The sequence below is a fragment of the Galleria mellonella genome, unplaced genomic scaffold (assembly GCF_026898425.1).
Source record: "Galleria mellonella isolate WM207_F2 unplaced genomic scaffold, CSIRO_AGI_GalMel_v1 utg57, whole genome shotgun sequence".
Lineage (NCBI taxonomy): Eukaryota > Metazoa > Arthropoda > Insecta > Lepidoptera > Pyralidae > Galleria > Galleria mellonella.
This window is the reverse complement of record NW_026442119.1, coordinates 10,086,627-10,106,919: the sequence shown is the minus strand read 5'-3', so window position 1 is coordinate 10,106,919 and position 20,293 is coordinate 10,086,627. Positions and strand designations below refer to the sequence as shown.

The window sequence follows — 20,293 nt, the reverse complement described above, 5'->3', positions numbered from 1 at the left end:
CAAATTTACACGTAAGTACTTTTTTGATCAATATAAAGAATGGTGCCAAGTTCAAATACACAAATGATAATCTAAGAACATTTATTATCAAGATAATACCTATTTTCCATCACAATTTCACGTGTGAATAGAATAACAAATAATTGTCGATCGTTGACCAACATACCGAGCGAATTTTACAACGCGCTAACAATTTGGCAACTGGCCAACTATTCGTGACAAGCGATTCGTTCTGTTCAGTTTTATATACTCTGTGGTTTTATAAATAACACAAAGCGCCCATACATACATATTGATGTTCGTTCGACGGTACGAGTCGTAAACTTATCTGTGTTTAGGAATTGGCCTCCATTAATTAAGGCATATTCCACACGTTTTATTAGAAAATAATTTACCTACCTTTTTACGTAACTTTTATCTACTTTAGCATTTTAAATGGTTATTAGTTTCCTATTTAGTAAATTTTATTCAAATAGGGAATTTATAAATCCATAATATGATAATGTAAAAGATGTCACTATTATATACATATACCATATCAGCTGTTAACTGTACCCTGCTGAACATCGGCCTCCCCCATAAGGGGGTTTTGCCAGTAGTTGCCACAATTGGCACGCGGGTTGGCAACCGCAGATAGGCTTTGGTGATATTTTAAGAGGGACGTTACTATCCATAACTTAGTCTCCTTTTGCGATACCCACAGAAAAGGAAGGGGTGACCCATTCTATGCCACACGCCAATTACGCACGTTATTACACACTAATGCAATCCCAGGATATACAATAACATAGATATTATAATAAGTATCTATCTTTTTCACTACTGTAATAATAATATAAAGCTAAAATGAAAAACGTAAAATACATAGTACAAAAAGTGATACTTCAATTGTCTGGATGGCGAACGAATGTAGTCAAATAAAAAGTTAATTAGTTTTTTTTTTTGTTAAGTAGTTCAGGCATTCACAATGAGTACCTATCGTGTTTTTGTTACCTTGCTCCGTCATGCGGGCAAGCGGATACCTAAGTAAATAGGCAGGCAAAACCCGTTTGCAATTTCAATAAAAACAAGCAAAGAGGTCACATACCTTGTTTTGGCCTTGCGCTAATCGAGTTAGCCGTTACACGCGAATAACTAACGCTATGTAATTTGCACAATACAGTGAAAAAAGTTACTATCTGTAGTCAAGCGCCAACTAGTCTTCTTTGTATAAAACAATTACATTTTTACTCTATTAAAAAAAATCGACTTCACCTTTAAAAGCGTTCATAACTTTTGCTGCCGAAGTGTGGCAACGTCGCAATCAATTGTCAATTTTTTACATTTTTCAACGTTTCCTATCGATTATTTAACAAGTGCTCTGCTAGTGAACTAAAACGTTATTCACAGCATTATAATTGCATATAAAATATAAATATTAAAATTTTTCCATCTACTTCATATTTTGTGTTGGAATTTTTCAAATATATTTTTGCCAACCAAATTCAAATTTTCAATAAAAGTTTAATAAAAATATTATTGCAAATAAAACGTTAATTATATTTCACTAGCACAGCATTTTCGACGTCACTCTAAAATGATAAGATAATTCGAAGACATACTATACAAAAAATATATAAATTTAGAACACGGAATTGTATCCATGTACATGCGGATTTTAATTTTCAAGAATTAGTGTTTTCCCTCGCAAAGAAAAACTGCAGCTTCAATTGTCAGAAAACGGCAAAAGAAACGTCAAAATCGGTTCCGAATAAACGACGTACTTAGTCAAAGGAAATTTAACCCAATTGCAAACACATTTCATCCAGAAATCGCTTAATTGTCTTGCATACATTTGTATAATGACCTTTTATTTTGTTCCAAATTATTATTAACAGATAATGCAAAAGTATCAAAATTATGTCCGTATTTTGACTCAATCCAGTTTACTAGATTGGTACTTGTTCCGTGGAATTTTTAAATGTTAATAATACAACCAAATATGTGATACTCGCTTTTCAAACAATGATTCTTGTTATAGGAGTACATTAGATAAGTTAGATAGCACTAGGTGAGGTATTTATTGATAAGAAGCACAAACACCGGCAGTCGATAACCTGGTTGCAGTTACTGATAACGCGCTCTTATCACTCTATCCGAACGGTGTTTAATCTTTTATAAAATAAATAATATGTAAACGGGTAAATTTGTATATTTTTGTGTAAAAAAGGCATTTCTAAGATTCCTTTGAGTATATTTTTAACTGGTTTCAAAAAGGAAAAGTTCGTAATGCGATAATTTTATTTATTTACATACATACATACATATCTGTCACGCCTGTCTCCCATTAGGGTAGGCAGAAACAATGGAACGCCAAATGCTTCGATTCAAACAAACCTCTTTCGCTTCCTCCACATTCATTTATTTATTTGTAAGAGAAAATTTTAATGCTTCTTTTTGCGATGGTGATGCTTTATTTGTGACGGTACTATTAATTTTGTTACAATTTAAGTGATTATTTTTATAAAAGGTTTTCTTGAAAAGTAAGTCAGGTATTATCTTAGGCGACCCAATGAAAACAAAAGATTTGTGTGGGTCGTAACAAAGAACATTAATTATAATCAAAGTATCTCCGAAAATACTATGTAAATTACATTGTATTCACTGTTGATCAAAGGCTAGTAGGTATCTATGTATTCTCTGAGATCAAACAATCGCTATTTACACTAATAAATTATATCAATATACGTGCATAGTATAAATACTTAATTGCTTAATTTATAAAAATAGTAGATAACAGATATATTTTCTTACCTATCGTTATTTTCAAATTTTAATTGCTTCCTATTCTATAAAGAATTTTCCATATAAAAAGTGTGTGTTAAAAGTTAATTTATCAACAATAAACATTAATGTCTGACCTCTTTGATAACACTTAATCTAAAGTTAATAAATACGTCATAACTCATACTACAGTCCACAACGGATATTCGTTTGAGAATAATTAATAAACAAACATTCTTAAGTATAAACCGTCTTTGTGTGTGACATAGATAACGTTATCAGACGTTATCGTGTCAAAGAAAGGCATTGTTGAGTATTTCCGACGTTGAAATCTTATTTGCCTTTATGTTTGTTCATTTCCGAACGAAGTCAAGTTGCGTGGGAGAATTTACATATAGATATATGTACGCGGAGGGTTTGCCTGAAGTTCCCCCATAAAATATTGTGTAGATAGGCCAGGCCGACCTTGTAAAGACTGCCTAACTTCAGTTATTACGCAATTCAATTCAAGGATATTTTACAATTTTATTTATTTGAGGATTGATTTATAAACAAGTAGATATTATGTTATTTTTGGCATTTACTTGTCTCTACCCACCACTAAATAGACTCGGCGTGAATATAAGGCGTATATTTAACGATTTACAGATCTATGCGTAAGTTTAGCAACAATTTAGTTCTCTGACCTAACTACTAGAACACTGGAAATGGGTAAGGCTTGTAGACTCTACCAGTGTACACCTAACTTTTCAACTACACTAAACGTCTACTTTAAGCTATGCTGTTACATGTTATCTATACTTAGCTATCATCTATACTTAGCTATCCTTACTAATATTATAAATAAAAAGGTGGATTTGTTTGTTTGTTTCTTAACTTTTATCGCCTTAACGGCTTAATCATTCGCTATAAAATTTGGTATACATATACTGTATAGAATGGAGAAGGATATACTTTTTAGTACCTACCTTAATGATAAAATTGTATAAAAACGAGACTGTAAATGGCAATAAATTTTAACTAACTTAATTAGCCACTCATTAAATACTACGATACAGGCCTGCGAGCCTAGTGTAGTAATCACTGTTTAGTAAATTGTGTACCTGCATTTTTATTGCAATTATTATTATCTCAAGCAGTAAAAAGAACCCGGACACGCGGACAAAGTCGTGGATAAAAGCTTATCTTACTTAATATATATATAATACCACTACTGAAATCCTCGGTGGGGTCATCAGAGACTTTAGTCAACAGTTGCCGTTATGATGAACAAATTACCTTTATATCACTAACCTTATTCGAATCCAATATGACGTAGAGTAAATCTAGCGCCGTCGTTAAAATTGATTTGTTAACGGTGTTTTGCCTCATCGTACAGATAGTCAAATTTTAATTGATAAAACAGAGTAAAATATATGTTTACAGGGTTTATGTATCTCGTTTAATTAATATGTACTTTGTATTATTCTTTGTATATACTTATCTTACAAATATGTTTATGCAATGTACACAAATCGTATGACTGCCTATTTTTATTTTTAAATATCAATTTAATTCACATGAAAAGGTTTGCTGGAAGAAATCTATTATTAAAAAATAAGCTCGTCTTTGTACATTACATTTAAAATGAATTATTCCTATCATTATGTTTATGTACAATAAAGAATAAAGTTTTTGGTATCACGCTGATTCGGACACAATGACTTTGCGGTCTATACATCGTGGTAGTGTGTTACACTGGGCCAAAATGCTTTCAACTATTACTCAATAATTATGAATTTAACGTCACAAAATTAATTACTGTACTTAAAGTTAAAATATGGTATTATTATTATTTGTTTAATTTGGTACTTTGAAGTATAATTTTAAATATGATAAATTCATTGGAGTTAAGAACAGACAGGGCTCAGGATATAGGGGCAGGTGAGAATTTATTGATACGATCTACCCTAAAGGCAAAAAGGTATAAATTAATAAAATTTTAAATAATAACGATTAGAATACGTATGAAGTCGAAATCATTGTCATGCTTTTAAATTACAGGATACAGAGGCATAACATAGTCCTCAGGAATGGCCACGTATGAAGGGCATCATGGGCGATACAGTATACTCTTGTATGTCCATGGTATTGTTCATGTTTATAGGCGACGGTTATCAATTTCCATCAGATGGGCACTCAACTTGCTTGCCATTCGAAGTTGCATAAAAAAAGGAAATACTCTATCCGTGAAACTGAATATTTTTCGAAAATAAAATTTTTTTATAACTACAAATTTATTAAAAATTTAAAAAAGCTCCAACAAAAACGTGTAAAAAGTGCTGATGACGTTCAAACACCTGAACATTTCTTCATAAATTTCAGCTAAGAAACATCTCGATCATGTCGGCTTTCTAACAAAAGCAAACCGCATCTTAAACGGGCCATCGTTTAGGAGCTACGATATCACAAACAGACACACAGACACGTCAAACTTATAACACCCCTCTTTTTGCGTAGGGGCTTAAAAACCTGTGTTGAAAAACGATAAACATTATTTTTAATGTCTATAGGAACTTAACAGTTGAACGTGTCGTTTTAGTACAGGAAACTTATTTTTGTCGCTGTTCGATATATTATCAATGTTACTGGTAGAAAACGTTGCCTTAAAAGGGTGTTATTGATATAGATTTCACTTCATATATGTAATATAATACAAACTTTTATGTTATACCTATTACTTGACGTATTCCTACATACTAGTACAGTACACGAGTGGAGAACAATGAGTTATTCATTCCGCGTTATCGATAGCTTACACAGCTGCGGCGGGCGAGTCGTAAACTCGCTAGATATTACGATTAAATTAATTCGTCGCTAGCACTCCGCCTCTGATGCAATAACTATGAATCATTGTGTTATTTATGAACGGCAACGTGGTAGACGCGAAAAATAAAAAAAATAGTCCAATGTCATTTATGCAGGTAGTAGGCGGTTAAGATTAAGAGATATTACACTATAAAATACATAGGATCATATCTAAATTATTTTATTAACGAATCCAATGTCCAAATATTGGTACTTTGAAATATGTACACGATTATGTATATATTTCAGAGTCTACAGGATAGAAACAAAATCTCCAGCTCAACTTTTGACGGAGTCAAATTGGGATACATATTAAATTTACATATGTAAATCACGTCAAATATATGCTAAATATAAAACACATTAATTTTATATTTAGAACCCACTACTGATCTCATCAGGATATTTCGAAGATATATATATAAAACATTGTACAACTATAAATATATAGTAAAAGTGTATCAATGGCATCATAAATTTACAAATTAACTATTACTTTAGAATCCACTAGTTTATTGTATTGAAATGCTTCGCTGTATCACATTTACAAATTAATTTCGCTATGATCTTACATATTTGACAGGGTAATATTTCCCCGAGTTAGTGATGCGCCTTCACTATATTTAAAAGGTTTATCAGGAAATATCTAGTGAGATCATTTCGTCTTCGGTCTGTATTATTTATGAGTCACTGATACATATGAGCTTTTAAATTTATGTAACCCTAAGAAAAGATAATCACATGAATGTCTTAAACCGATCATAATCTAGTGTTCCTTTTATTATTATTATTAGCAAATAGGCTACAATAAAATGAGTTTCGTCAGACACCGGATGAAACGTGGAACCGCAACTGGTCCGCGATCGAATGTCAAAAATCACACGACGCAATAAATTGTTGTCTCATAGAGAGTAAACATCGTCGTTCGTCCGCATTCATGCATAATTGATGAGTGTTCGGTTTGGAGCGAGCGTGTGGATTCCTGGCGGTCACGACTCGCCCGCGCTGATCGCCTCAGGCAGCCATTTTGTGCCTGCCCGCCCCGGGTGCATTGCATCGTGAATATTAATACAAGCTTATGATATACAACATTACCCAGCTCGGATAGCTACAATTTATATAGGACTCATTTACCCCAATCGCTTCCGCTTCGCTCCATCGACCGCATGTAACGATCGTGCGTGACACGCTAAGTATCGCAAATAGTCTTCGCTTCAGCACGCAACGAGCAATTAATGCAGAATGATCATTATTCGTTTCTATTGTTATCGACCGAGTAAATAGAGCATTGCGCCGGTGTAGTGTAATACATAATAAAATTAATGGTACAATACAACGCGGGTAACTCTCACGCGCGACTATTGTACCGTGTAATCGCAATCAAAAGCCTTTTCTCTCGGAACGAGCGACTCATCGTTAATAAAGACATTTCACAACATTTAGTAACAAGAATATTTATCGCGATACGGAGAACAATACGAGTATATTATGAATTTTTTGTCTTAAATTTTAATGTATATTAATTCGGAATAAGAATGTGTATGATATTTTAAATTAGATTGCGGTGGAGTGTAACACAAATTGTTGAATGTTGTGTATTGAGTGTTTCCTTTCTACGCTTTTGATTTTGCGGTACGTTGCGGTTTAGGCCTACCCCGGGACGGCGTTCTCATTACGAATGAAAGTCTACCGCCGCCGCCACGAGTTGTAATAATGTGAAATGAAATACCGCGCCCGTCCATCTGCTCTGTAACCACAAGCCTGGGATGACGCATTCATATACGTTCAAATTTAGTCGTAGCTAAAAATTTTTTTAATTACTGAAAATAGCAATTAACCTAACACTCACTCAATATGTAGTTACGAGTAGAGCAAAAAAAAAAAAGAACAGTAAAGGACATGAGCAAACATACAAATTTATTCTTAAAACTATCATCACTAATTGAAACGTAAAAAATAAATTGTAAAATAAGCTATACCTGCGGATTTCGATCTGTTACAAATTGTTAGCAAGCTGAGTTAGCTGAGGCGTGTAGGACTAAAGATACAGTTAGCGACTAGAGACTGCACTAGCACAGAATTTTTTAGACCAAAATTCAACGAATGCAATGATGCTTCATAGACAAATGTTACCGAGGCGAATCAAACTTGTACAAGTTAATTAGTATCTTTACCTTGTACTATTATTAATTAAAAAACAAACCACTCGTAAAATGAATGTTATTATTTATTTCTGTGCGTCGAAGGTGTTAGCCAAACGAAGCGAAGACAGCTGCTTATGTCGGCAGCCGAACTTCCTGCCTTCCAACGACCTATTGTTACACACATTACGTACTTTTTATGTCGCATTATTCAAGTGAAGCGTGTGCATTGCCACCTCATACATATTGCAATGTTCTTTTTGTAACATAACGGCTGAATAATGCTCGAGTGACATTTTCTTTGGCGTATCTTTTTTTTATTATGATTGACATGAAAGATAAAAGCGAAACACATTTTGTTAAACATTTCTCGAGTATTGGATCTGAATATGTTGACCTTAAATTCATTTACATAGTATATATCAAATATTTTCGAAAATAATAGAGAACTGATTCCCACTGTCTATTCTAAGCTTTGTTAGACTTAAGTGAAATAAGTTTTTACGTTTACTTTTTGCAAACACTCTGTCCAAACAATTTGTAACGAAGCGCTGGGAATAGAGACAGGCGTGAGATCAGAAAGTCGTGATCGGTCGCCACGAGGACGCCCCTTGCGTCTTATTCCACTAATCAAACACTACAATAGCTCTATTGTTAACAGCAGTGAATTCTTCACTTGCACTGTTTCAAATCGGCTGCGACAAAATTCGATTAACTACAGACCGTACCGTATTATTCTCTATTTCAATAGCCTAAATATTTCTCTATGTAGATTCAGATTTTAGTTCTTTCCTTATGTACTTTATATTTCATGTAAACATACTGAGGGAAAAATATACCTTCTTCAATTGCTCAACTGCATTTGCTGCGTATGTTCTATTTGCGTTCTTTTTTAGTTTAACTATCTTGTTTTATCTTCTAGCTTTTATTCTATTTTGCACTATATTGCTTTAAATCGATGTTAACATAAAAAGTTTTGTCAAATTTATTATATCGTGTTCATGGGTGATTAATAAATAGACACACACTACTCTCCATTTTACTTCTATTAAATTCGAATCAATGCATCTAGGTCAACGACGAAATTACAATGTTAATAAATAAAATCTATAACGTCTGCGGCATAAAAGTTGTTTCACATAAATCGCAGTTTAATATCCTCACATCACGACCCAATAATATATCAATTTCAAACAAAAAGTAATGGTATTACGTGTGTCGGCGAGAGCTAGTCGTTCATCACGGTGGGCGGTGGCGGCGGACCGGCCGAATCCCCCCAATATATTACATGTACTCGGGGTGAATGCCGCCCCGGCTTATTCAAAACAGGCGTACTAAGCCTTCATCCATAACGGTTAAATACGGCAGGTTGTCAAGGGCTTTTCCAAAAGATTTCATTTAAAGATTTGATTGCATAAGGTGTTTGATTAGATCGGAAGTCTTTTTTATGCGACATTGAGTGACAGTTGCATGTAGAAAGAATGCCAGATGAAAGGTAGACGAAACAGATACACAACACGAAAGTGGTTGTATGATGTATAGATATACGTACAATAGGAGACAAACTAACCTTTTATTATCAGATTGATCGTGTTTGTGAATAATCAAGACACTCTGGAACTAAACATGTATATAAAGAATGTCTCGCATTCAGTTTTTATTTCGCATAGGACTTGGCATGAAAAAAGAACATTTAATGGCAAATCACAATTGATAAAAATTGAAACAATTTGACAACAATAAATTGTTGTTAAATTGTTTCAAAAGAAAATTAAATACGCGCAGTGATGTAGCGTGTTTGTGTACACGTGACTATGCTGTTGATTTGGTTAATCCATTTATAATCTGATTAAAGTCCATCATTATTGACAGATTACACACTTTAATATCACAATCATGCAAAACTTACGTATTATTTACCTATTAGAGTATTTTCATTAATGATATCTCTCTAAAAGGTAAAGAATTCATATTATTATGATTTCATCATATTAGCCTTTAACTGTCCAATGCAGAACATAACCCTGCCCCTTGTGAGGGTTTGCCAGTAGTTGCCACGCTTGGCAGGGGGACTGGCAACCGCAGTCAGACTTTAGAGATGTTTAAAAAGGGACGCTGCTGCCAATCCCTTGCCCTCCTTTAGTCGGTTTTTACGACACCCGTGGCCGTGTGGTCCTGGTATAGAATAGGCCAACCCTTCTTATCCTATTATGATTTAGTTAGTGTTAATCACTTATTAAAAATTAAAAATTTTAATCTAAATATTACATACCAATTATATTTTTTAAAGATATTTAATATCATTAAATCACTGAACCTAATAATATATAAGTACCTACATAAATACATAATAAGAGTGTATATCTCCATTCTCTGGAAATATAAGTTATTCAATATTGTTTCGGAGTTGGCTGGAGAAATGTAGGTATCTTTGTTTTGCGTTATTATTATGTTAACTTGAAGCAAGGCCATCTTTATCCATGAAATATACGTGGAATATTTCAAATTATCTCGTTTACATTATTGTCGATACAGACATTTTTATAAATTCTGATTGAAATTTTTGTATTAAATTATATTTAATTATACTTTTCATTGTTTATACTTTATTGTATACGAAAAATTGCATTTATACAATTTATTAATATAAGGATGACGAGGCGAGCTTAACTCTGTAAGAGTTCTCTTCCAGCAAACCCTGAGTAGATAGGAGCATTAATTACACTAATAGTATTATTATTACTATTACATTAGTTTTAATATGATAATTAAGACTGGAGTTTGATCTTTGACACAAATGGGAGCAAGTTCTGTAGTCAAATATTATATCACATTAATTAAATAACAGATACAACAGTATATAATAGAAAAATATAGGCAATGATACTACCTCTACAAGATAACTTTTATTAAGCACGAGTAATAGTAATGGTAAAAGAAAATAAAAAAAACATTAAGCGTTCGATTTTTAAAATGCAAACAAGAGAAATTCTGAACGAAGGGCGTTTAATTTACGAATTTCGTGTCACTGAAAGATTATTGAACTGAGTGAGGGTGGTGACAAGAGGAAAATGTCACAATTTAGTCGGCAAAACTGGGCAACAAAATAGGGGAGGGCTCGGGTGGGCCGTCCCCCGCAACCGCTCACAGCTTGTTTACGTTGTCGCCCATGAATCGAGGTAAAACCGGGGGCGAAACTTTGATTAGTTATTCTTTTACTTACGATGACAAGAGGCCATTTATTGGAAAAATGTGCCCCTAAGTTGTAATAAGTAAAATTGTCTTTAGTTTCAGTAAACTATTTCTTTTAAATGAAAAAAAAAAAACTCTCTACACTGTCTCACATTAACATGGTCTCATAGATACAACGTAATGCTTGTTCAGTTAGTTGTGTCAATATACAATTAAACACTATTATGTATGTATATTATTATAAATAATTTTAATATAATAAATTTAATAGATAAAAAATAATTAATTTGCTGAATTTAATATAAGAAGTTACAGTTACATAACTGTTGTCAATACCAATAGGTAACAATTCTCAAGAACATGACGACATGACATATATTGAGAATGAAATAGTTTCATCATCATATTTATCTATATTTGCTGTAATTATTTAAAATGTATACAATTTTAAATAAATATAATAAAAAATTTAGCTGCGTATAATATTATATCAATTAAATTTCTACTTAATATGAAACTACTTAACCTCATTTGTAACTCAATTCCGTTGCCTTACGGACTTCCGCCCCTCGTCGGTTGTCATGACAACAATAACATCAATACCCACAGAAAACATCCCTTTATAGATCATAAAAACACCCCAGGGAGCAGCTGATTTCATTCATTCAATAATTTTGTTTAGTCCTAAGGACTTTGTGTTCTTTGAATAGTTCGATTGATATAGAACTGGTGTTTTATGTTATAAGCAACTTATTATTAGTGGATCATAATGAACCAAATCACTTTTTATTATTACATGATTACTAAAAAGTTACTTTCTATTGCCCTAAAATATAAGTTACAGAACAAATGCACGTATTTATTAAAGATTTGAGATGTGTTGCAATTTTTTATTTCAAACCTAAATTCCGTAAAATCCCTAAATATCAGTAATATTTTAATATGAATATGTTAAGAGAGGAACTGGTTGAAAAACAGCACTGTGCAGCTGTACACAATGTACTGGGACACACAGCATCAGCTTAGCTAGTTCCTTTTGCCTAATATAAAACAGTTCTTATATACATGTATTTTCTGTTGTAATTGTATTTTTTAGGCAATAAATAATTTCTATTCCATTCTGTTTTATTTTATTACACATTTTAGATCGCCATAAAAGCACTTTTTGTTTACCACTGAATTATATAAAACTGTTTAATTCTGAATTTTGATGGATTACATTGTCGAAACAAATTTTTTCTGGTAGACTATTGGGACTAAGTGAGCATATACGAGTAAGCATGAAAGTAGTACTAGTAACTGATAAATAACATGATATGAACACCTTATTAAACGGGATGAGTATCATGTATTTGATAAATTTGAATGTAGAAAAAGAAGATTTAAAAAAGATGATGAGAGATGAACTTTGTATTATAGAACATATGTTTGAGTAAGGATCAAAAACCTGCTCTGGTGACCACAAATAATGGGCAAAGTTCAGAAGAACGACGACGGTTCTATATAGTAATATAGATACAGTATAAATAATAATATCCAGTTACTAATACTTTGAACTATATTCGGTTATTTATAATCTTCTAATGGATATCGTTGTTTCGGATTCTATTACGCAGCAAAACTTCAAGCATTTATAACTCGCTGAGCGACTTTAAGTTTTCTCATACGTCTAACGGTTTAAATCAAACATCAATATTAATAAAATTAGTAATTAAGCACATATTAAACATTAATTAACTGTAAATTAAGTGAGAAATCCTCCGAAATATATTTACACATTATATGATAAAAACAAAATACTAATGTGACATGATATTAAGGAATAATGTAACACTACATTTGTAATTCAAATTTATTTCTTAACATGAATGTTATTCTACGGATCTAATCAAAAACGGAAATATTACGTAAACGTTTTGATAACCAAGCATGAATAACTTGCTTACGTCTGTATTTATACATTCTGTATAGCTGATTACGCGTATAATTTTTCACATATAAAATATTGTAAAGAATGGAGTGTGTTCTTAGAAAACTTGATTCATTCACAATATACAAACAAAATATATACATAAGTAAAATCATAACTGCACAGATGACAAAAAGCAATAAATATAGGCATGGAACGCTAACCCTTTTGCGATGATGGTGCGTTCAAGGGACCACAAAAGGCTTCAACAACCCTCCTGCCTCACCCTCCCATTTATTCACGAACGTAAAAAAATATTAGTTTTAGATAAGTACATGCCTGGCATTTCCGAGGGCAAGTTGGTATCTCATATTATTCAAGAGTGCGTTATAGTTTCATGGCCGTTTCGTTTGCGAAGATGTTGTTTATTAAAGCTACATATTTAACTATTTCTATTATTAAATTTATAGAATCTGTTACTCGGTGGGATGACAGAGTAAATATACATTTTTTCCCTAGGATATTGTTAGAAGCAGCTAATGAAAAAAGCACAATGCACTAATGCAAAAGAAAAAATCTCTACATCAAATCTTCTTTTTTGCATAGTCCTTTCTATTACCATACGGTAATAGTAAGGATTTTAATAGAGAGTAATCCATGGCCAGCAAAAGGACGTTCATAAATTGTTATGATTCACATACATGCTTATATTTATACAAGAACTTGCAATGTAAACATTTCTTGGGAAATAATAATTATTTTTAAGTAGATTTCTTCTGTAACATTTTAACAAGTATTCTTAACAAATTCTGTAGTTAACAAAATTGAGTAAAAACCAAGATTTTTTTTAAACATTTTTAAAACAAAATGCACTAGATACTGTTATGGAGGTTGTTCTGACGTCCACTAGGTTTGCGAAAATACAAGGAATAGATATTTAGTTATGTAATACGAATTTGATAATGCATTCTAATATAATATCAGGTTACTTAATCAAGTGTGAGAATTGTAATGCAAACAATGACAAATGGATACTTGGACGTCAGTTCGCGTAAATATTCGAATTGTGTTCACGTTTTCGTGTCAACATCACGTTTGAATGTTCTATTAGCGATTCACGACGGCCCATTATTTGCTTTGAATCTCTATTTTGTAGCTGACAAATAAATTTGGCGATAAGGTTTCGATATTGATGAAAAGTATCCTGGAAATATTATTACAAAAAATTAACATGGCCATGGCTAGATGCTGTGCACAGATCTTTATAAAAGTGAGATCTTCAATTTAATTTAGTGTAAACATCCTAATAAATATATGCCTGAGAAAAGTATTCTGAATTTATTCAATTGTATTAGCGAAGAATTTTGTATGTTCTTTTAGTGTAAATTCATTTTAAGGCAACAAACAATTGACGTGAATTACGCTTACTTACATAAATTATGATTCACTGATATCGCCAATTCAATTTGAATTAAATACATAAATTATTTATAAACCGGTTATATAAATTACAGCCTTATATATACGAATATATACCAATTTAAATGCCAGATCAGTTAAAACGACAAGGCTAACGTTATCGAGCGAAAATCGACACGTCTTATGTAGGCCAAGCGACAAGCGAGATAGCATGAGAGTATTCCTACATTTCCAGTAGCGCGATTTACTGTGATAGTTTCGTTTTCACGACCCAATGGTTCCGTTGTTCGCGCTTTTATTTGACTATTCTGGTTGTCTAATGGTCGGATCGTGACCATTTAGTGAGATCTTTGATAGTTTAATAGGTCGCTTCCCGTGGACCGTGTCGTTGCAAGATAGAGGGGAGCAACGTGGATCTTAGTAAGTTGGTCATGCTTCAGCTCGTCGTGTAGATTGGCAGCGCGTGACGTCCGCACTCCATAATCAGCTGCGGGCAATCTATTGCGCAACCAACGCATCGCGACAAACTTGAGCTACTTGGTAATTCAGTAGACACGGTATTTACTTTCTCAAACTCCATATAAATGTAATCGCATTGGTCACTGAGGTTGGCGAAACTTTCTTGGCCTTTATTTGTTACATAAATGTAGATATGCCAAAATGGGTTTTGTTATATTACAGTTGCAGACTAAAGTATGTATAAAGTGTGATTTATGTGGAAAGCGAAATTAACTCCGGCGCTTCCTGGGTAATTAGATTACCGTACTATAAACCGGTTGACTAAGGGTTCTTATAGACGAGCGGTACTTTGCCAAGGGCAATGATAACTGGCAAGCAACGACATTCGATTAGGTATTGCTGTCGAGGCACATTTACTTCTTCTGTTTCTAAAGTGCGCTTCATTTATACCTACCTGATCATTCAACCACGATGGTTATCTAAAGGTAGATTTTGACATATCAATAAAAATAACACTTAGTTTAGTAAAAGTTAAAAAGTTCTACAAACGTATTTTTTGTCTTTTGCAAATCAATTTCTGCGCAAAAAATATCATGTGATAGTTTTGTTTGTTTAGTTGTGGTCCTAAAATTTATACAATGGAAAATTAATATTATTTTCAATATTACTTATCAGATTTAACTTATATGTAAAATTCTTCCTCTATCCTATTTACTGTACCCAACAGGGTCCATAAATGAAGTTGAAATGTTATTTACCAATCACATTATGGAATGCAATAAGAAATAAATAAATAAATACAAATTTAGTCTTTAATTTCTGGTTGGTTCAAATACATGGAGTTAAATTACTCATATTTTTCAGTATTATAGTGATATGTATACAATATAAGCCTCAGTTATCAGATAATGTACTGATGTTTGTGTTTAATAATACCATACATTTTATAAATCACCCCATTATCAGACACGAATCTTATCATGCGTACGCTTTTGAGTTTACTATTGACAAAGTAAACGTAATGACAGCGAATTCAAGGAACATAATATAATAAAATTAAATTATGTGTTTTTATATGTTCGTTTCGAACCTTGTATTTTATTAATTGATCTATACGTAGAAAATGTTTTGTAATAATATAATGTTGTAATAAATTATAAGCTTATTACTAATTCAACTAATGTTTGTTTTCCTCTAACATTATAAGTATAACTACTTCATGTATAAATTTTGCATGAGTAATTTTATTCACTGTATTAAATATAAAATATATACCTACAAGTTCATATCAGTTAGAAATCCACTAATGCATTATAATTGAAATATAAGAGAATAACTTAAAATTAAAAACTAACTTCAGCAGTGAAGTTCTACAGATGCATGAAAACTGGAATAGCGCTCATAGCGGAAAGTAACTTAGTTTATTCCTAAACTAAGAACTTTAGTGCAGAAGTTATTATGGGTTAAACTTTTTAACATCCACTCATACTCAAGACGTTAAAAGGCACAGTATCAATAAAAATATAAACATATAATATTTTATATGACGTTATGAAGCCTTGGTTTAAGGTTTATTGACGTCGAAGTCGTGAACCCTGTGATATTTTTCATCAGCAATTTGTAAACAAAATATCTTCCTCTATTTAACCTTCTTAGGGGACGAATTTTGATAAATTGTCTCTTATGATATATTCTTGTACAAAATATCGTGCTTCAAAGTCTACCGATATTTGATACGAAGCTTTTTTACCTTAAAAGTTTAAATGATACCACAGAACAATATTAGTGTCTTTTGACTAGATCTGTCTTTATAAGATCTATAAATTAATATAAAATGTAGATAGACAACACGGAAAATGCAAAAGCAAGTATTTGCTTCCCTTAACCACTTTAATGGTATCTTCAATCATAAAAGTAAAAGGAAAAATATAATAATTTTTAATAAAAGTATACTCATTAAGAAAAGAAATACTTAGGTACTGCTTTAATTTATAATGGTCTGTATAATTATCACATAAACACTTTGTGGTATAACCGTATGACGTAAGATATATTTGCATTTATGGAATATCACGAAGCCAGTGAATCAGTATAATAATAGAAGGAAAACCGTTTCTCGACCGGTTTGTTATTTTCGCATAAAATCCTTAAGTGAACGCCATCATTAGCAGGAAAAGAACTGAGGTGACACATATCATTAACCTTAAAAGGAATCGTCCGTTTGTTTGTTTGTTTATCACCATATATTTGTTTATCATGATATAATATCGTCCGTTTGAGATAATTAAATGTGATAGTTCGAAAAACGAACGCACCGCATGAATGTCTACATATTTACACATATACAAACTTATTATTTGTAACTGTCGTGGATATTGTTATTCATATGTGGATCTAAACTGTGGATTCAAATGCACTGATGCCGTCCGGGGTATGTATGGGAGTGTGGTAGCTATCACAATTTAACTGTCTTACTTATTTATCAGGTAAACCACATGCTCGTTTGTCCCCTATGTTATAAAAAAAGAAAGATAAAACAAGCAGTGTAAACTGGCATAAATATTGATGCTAGTGATTGTTAGAATTTGAAATCTATCTTAATAAGATTAAAAGACATGTTTCCTATCTTTTTCAGGCAACACAATAGATGCCGTAGACCAGATAAAAAGTGACCAGATATTATTGCAAATGTGTATGTTTAGATTCCGACAAGTTAATTATTTTTATTTACCTATCTTGTGTAATAAGTTTTAATGTTTGCACGCCTACTTATGGTAGAATAAGATTGTACTATAATTTTCTTCTGACATAACATCTATAAAATGTACCTTAGCATAGCAAATAATTCTATAATAAAAAATATATATATATTTAAATATTTATTTATATATATTTTTCTAAATAAGTCAGCACATTTGTTACGGCGATTAAACTGCACAATTTACTCGTTTATCGTTTAAGTAAATATATATCAACGATCTAATTACGGTTCGTATAACCGGTCCTTCCAACCGCGGTACGAAACCGGTTCAAACTGCTTTAATTAACGCATGTCCGGCCCATAGACAATATCGCGATTTAAATCGATTTTTACTATACCATATGGAAATGAAAGCCATCGGAATATCTAGCAAATTGTTATCGTATTATAAGGCCTTCATTAAAGATACTTAGAAATTAATTATGAAATATAGATTATCTATTAGCGGAAATGGAAAAAGGGGTTTTAAAAGTCACTGCGAAATCCAATGTATTGTGTTATGAAAGAATGTAATTGCTTGCTAATGAATCAAAAAGTCAGAAGTCATTGCCTTACTAGCCGTGGGCGTTCATAACTCACGCCTAATTAAATGTCGAGGTTCTTGACTCTGTAATATCTACTGATGTACTATCATATAAATCGGACTTATTCTGTATTTTGTTTCATGCACATAATAGTATCTAGTGACGATGGGTATATCGGTCACATATTATTCGTCAGCAGCCCACGCTGCTCCGTTGTCGGTTACTGGAGGTTATTATTCATATTGTTATTGTTGTGTCGACAACGTTCCGAAATCCGAATCACTCGTTCATCGCCGTGTATCGCCCATCTCAGAGCCGACACCTAGCTCGTCAAAAGGCCGTTGGCCCGCTTTACACGAGCGTGGGTCGCCTATTATGTGCATGCGCATTAGTAAAGACTACAGTTACGTGCAATGAACGTTTCCTATGGACCCACATTGTTTTCATATTAATTATCTAATTACATAATGCACGAGACGTCACGAAACTTATTCTCTGCCCGTCCAACGCTCACTTGCCAAAAGCTATTAATTACGACCAAAGAATAGAATATCTCGACGGCTAATCCCCCGGAGCCGGTTACGGTTACCGACAACGTTGATTAATGTCGGCAGCGTTCGTTTAACTCTTTCTTTGCATGTATGCGTTTCTCGGTTGTGTAAACGCGTACGCGAATAACCTTCTTTCGGGTTGCTCGATGAACGTAAATAGACTCGCATCCGCTGTACAAATAAATAAATTATACGCTGTGATACGGCACAGATGCGCTCCGCTTGAAGCCTTGGACAGAGCCGTTTAAAAATTGGACGTGTCTTTATATTGATGGAGCAATAAAGGAAAGTGATCGTTAAGGTTATTCGGCAACGGAGCTGACATTGGTGCCAATTAAAGCGTCGTTTTCACTTGCATCGCTTGGCAACAAGTTTCGCGTTTGCATCGAGCATTGAGTACAATAGAAAATGGAGATGGGGTCGTTCAGTTCTCACTGACATTACGGCGGGCGATGGCAGGCGTGCGAAGAATGCCAATGGAAACAACTGTTGGTTTCCTCGAAGCGACACGCGTGACGAACCGAGAACCGGTTACACGACGGCGCGCAGAAACAATGCATTAGCAATGCTTTTCATTAATTTTAAACCCGCTCTTGTATTTATGTTTATAAAGCGCTGTCGTTATAGCTTGCGAATCGACGGACAATTCGTTGAGACAACAAAACGTAGTTAAATGTTACAATAGACGTGCAGCATACAAATGTTGAGTTGAAAGAATCTATTTCGGTAGGTGTTGCGATATTGATGCTATTCACGTACGAATGATGCATCCTGTTTCTTTTTAACAGATTACGATATGGTCTGATGAAAAAACGATCGATATGTGTACAATCGAGTAAACTGTGAAAGCGAGATGAACACATGCGGTTCACATAACGTAAGTTTCAAATGAAATAAAATTTATACGGCATTCGTTTCAAATTCAAACACGTTGCAACAGATCACACAATATAAAATCGAAATAGGTCAAGTGGGAAATATGTAAGTGAAATAACATATTCGCTCTGGTTAACGAGTCACAAAATGCACGACACGCTACATTTTACTACGTACTGCAGCAACGCCTACTTATGGATAAAATGAATGATATAAAATTTTAATCTCATTCCAGAAGCATATAAAATTTATTACAGCGTCCTTAAAGCTAAAGAGCTATTTTTTAACATATTCAGATACAAATATGGATATTATACATCAGATACAATGTGTCCTTAGAGGTCACTTAAAGGTCAAATTGAAAACACGATGAAAAAATAACAATAACTATATATAAATTACATTCTGAGAACAGGAAAGAAATAATATAAGAAATAATACTCATTAATGAGTAGATTCATGCATAATTCATATTTAAATAATGATTGCGAGGTATTTATTGATCAGACATCGGAATGTCAGCATGAGTTGTAATAATTCCGATTATACTGCTACGGAAATAGCTGCAAAATTGTATTTTTCTATTAGTTTTAATGTTAAAAATAGAAAAAATCCATGTAAAGATATGTTTTAAGTCACTATAACCAGTATCACTGAACAATACTTTTCTAATAAGTGTATGTAGGCTCATTCATACGATGACTATTATTTTATTATGCTAAAATCCTTCGTATTCTCTTTACTATATAAGAAGAAGGATGGTAATGCGATTAACATTGAAAAGATCGTCTCTGCTCATAACATCGCATGCACGGTACATTAATAAAGAGATGACATAAACAACCCAGTTG

General features: G+C 32.9%; 1 protein-coding gene and 1 long non-coding RNA gene across 4 annotated transcripts in view; one reads left to right on the top strand and one right to left on the bottom strand.

The window, feature by feature from the left end:
* The window catches only part of LOC113509845 (uncharacterized), a 230,012-nt gene that overhangs the window by 32,272 nt on the left and 177,447 nt on the right, over positions 1 to 20,293 (bottom strand). The gene's annotated exons all lie outside the window — the stretch shown is intronic.
* The window catches only part of LOC128201643 (uncharacterized), a 35,257-nt gene that overhangs the window by 1,655 nt on the left and 13,309 nt on the right, over positions 1 to 20,293 (top strand). Inside the window, exons 1-3 of one of the 3 annotated variants that reach the window (XR_008253347.1) lie at positions 14,346 to 15,807; positions 17,011 to 17,161; positions 17,366 to 17,422. This is a non-coding gene — a long non-coding RNA (uncharacterized LOC128201643). Of the gene's footprint in view, positions 1 to 14,345; positions 16,915 to 17,010; positions 17,162 to 17,365; positions 17,423 to 20,293 lie in introns of those variants that run through there. The other 2 variants (XR_008253345.1, XR_008253346.1) reach the window with 2 other exon arrangements.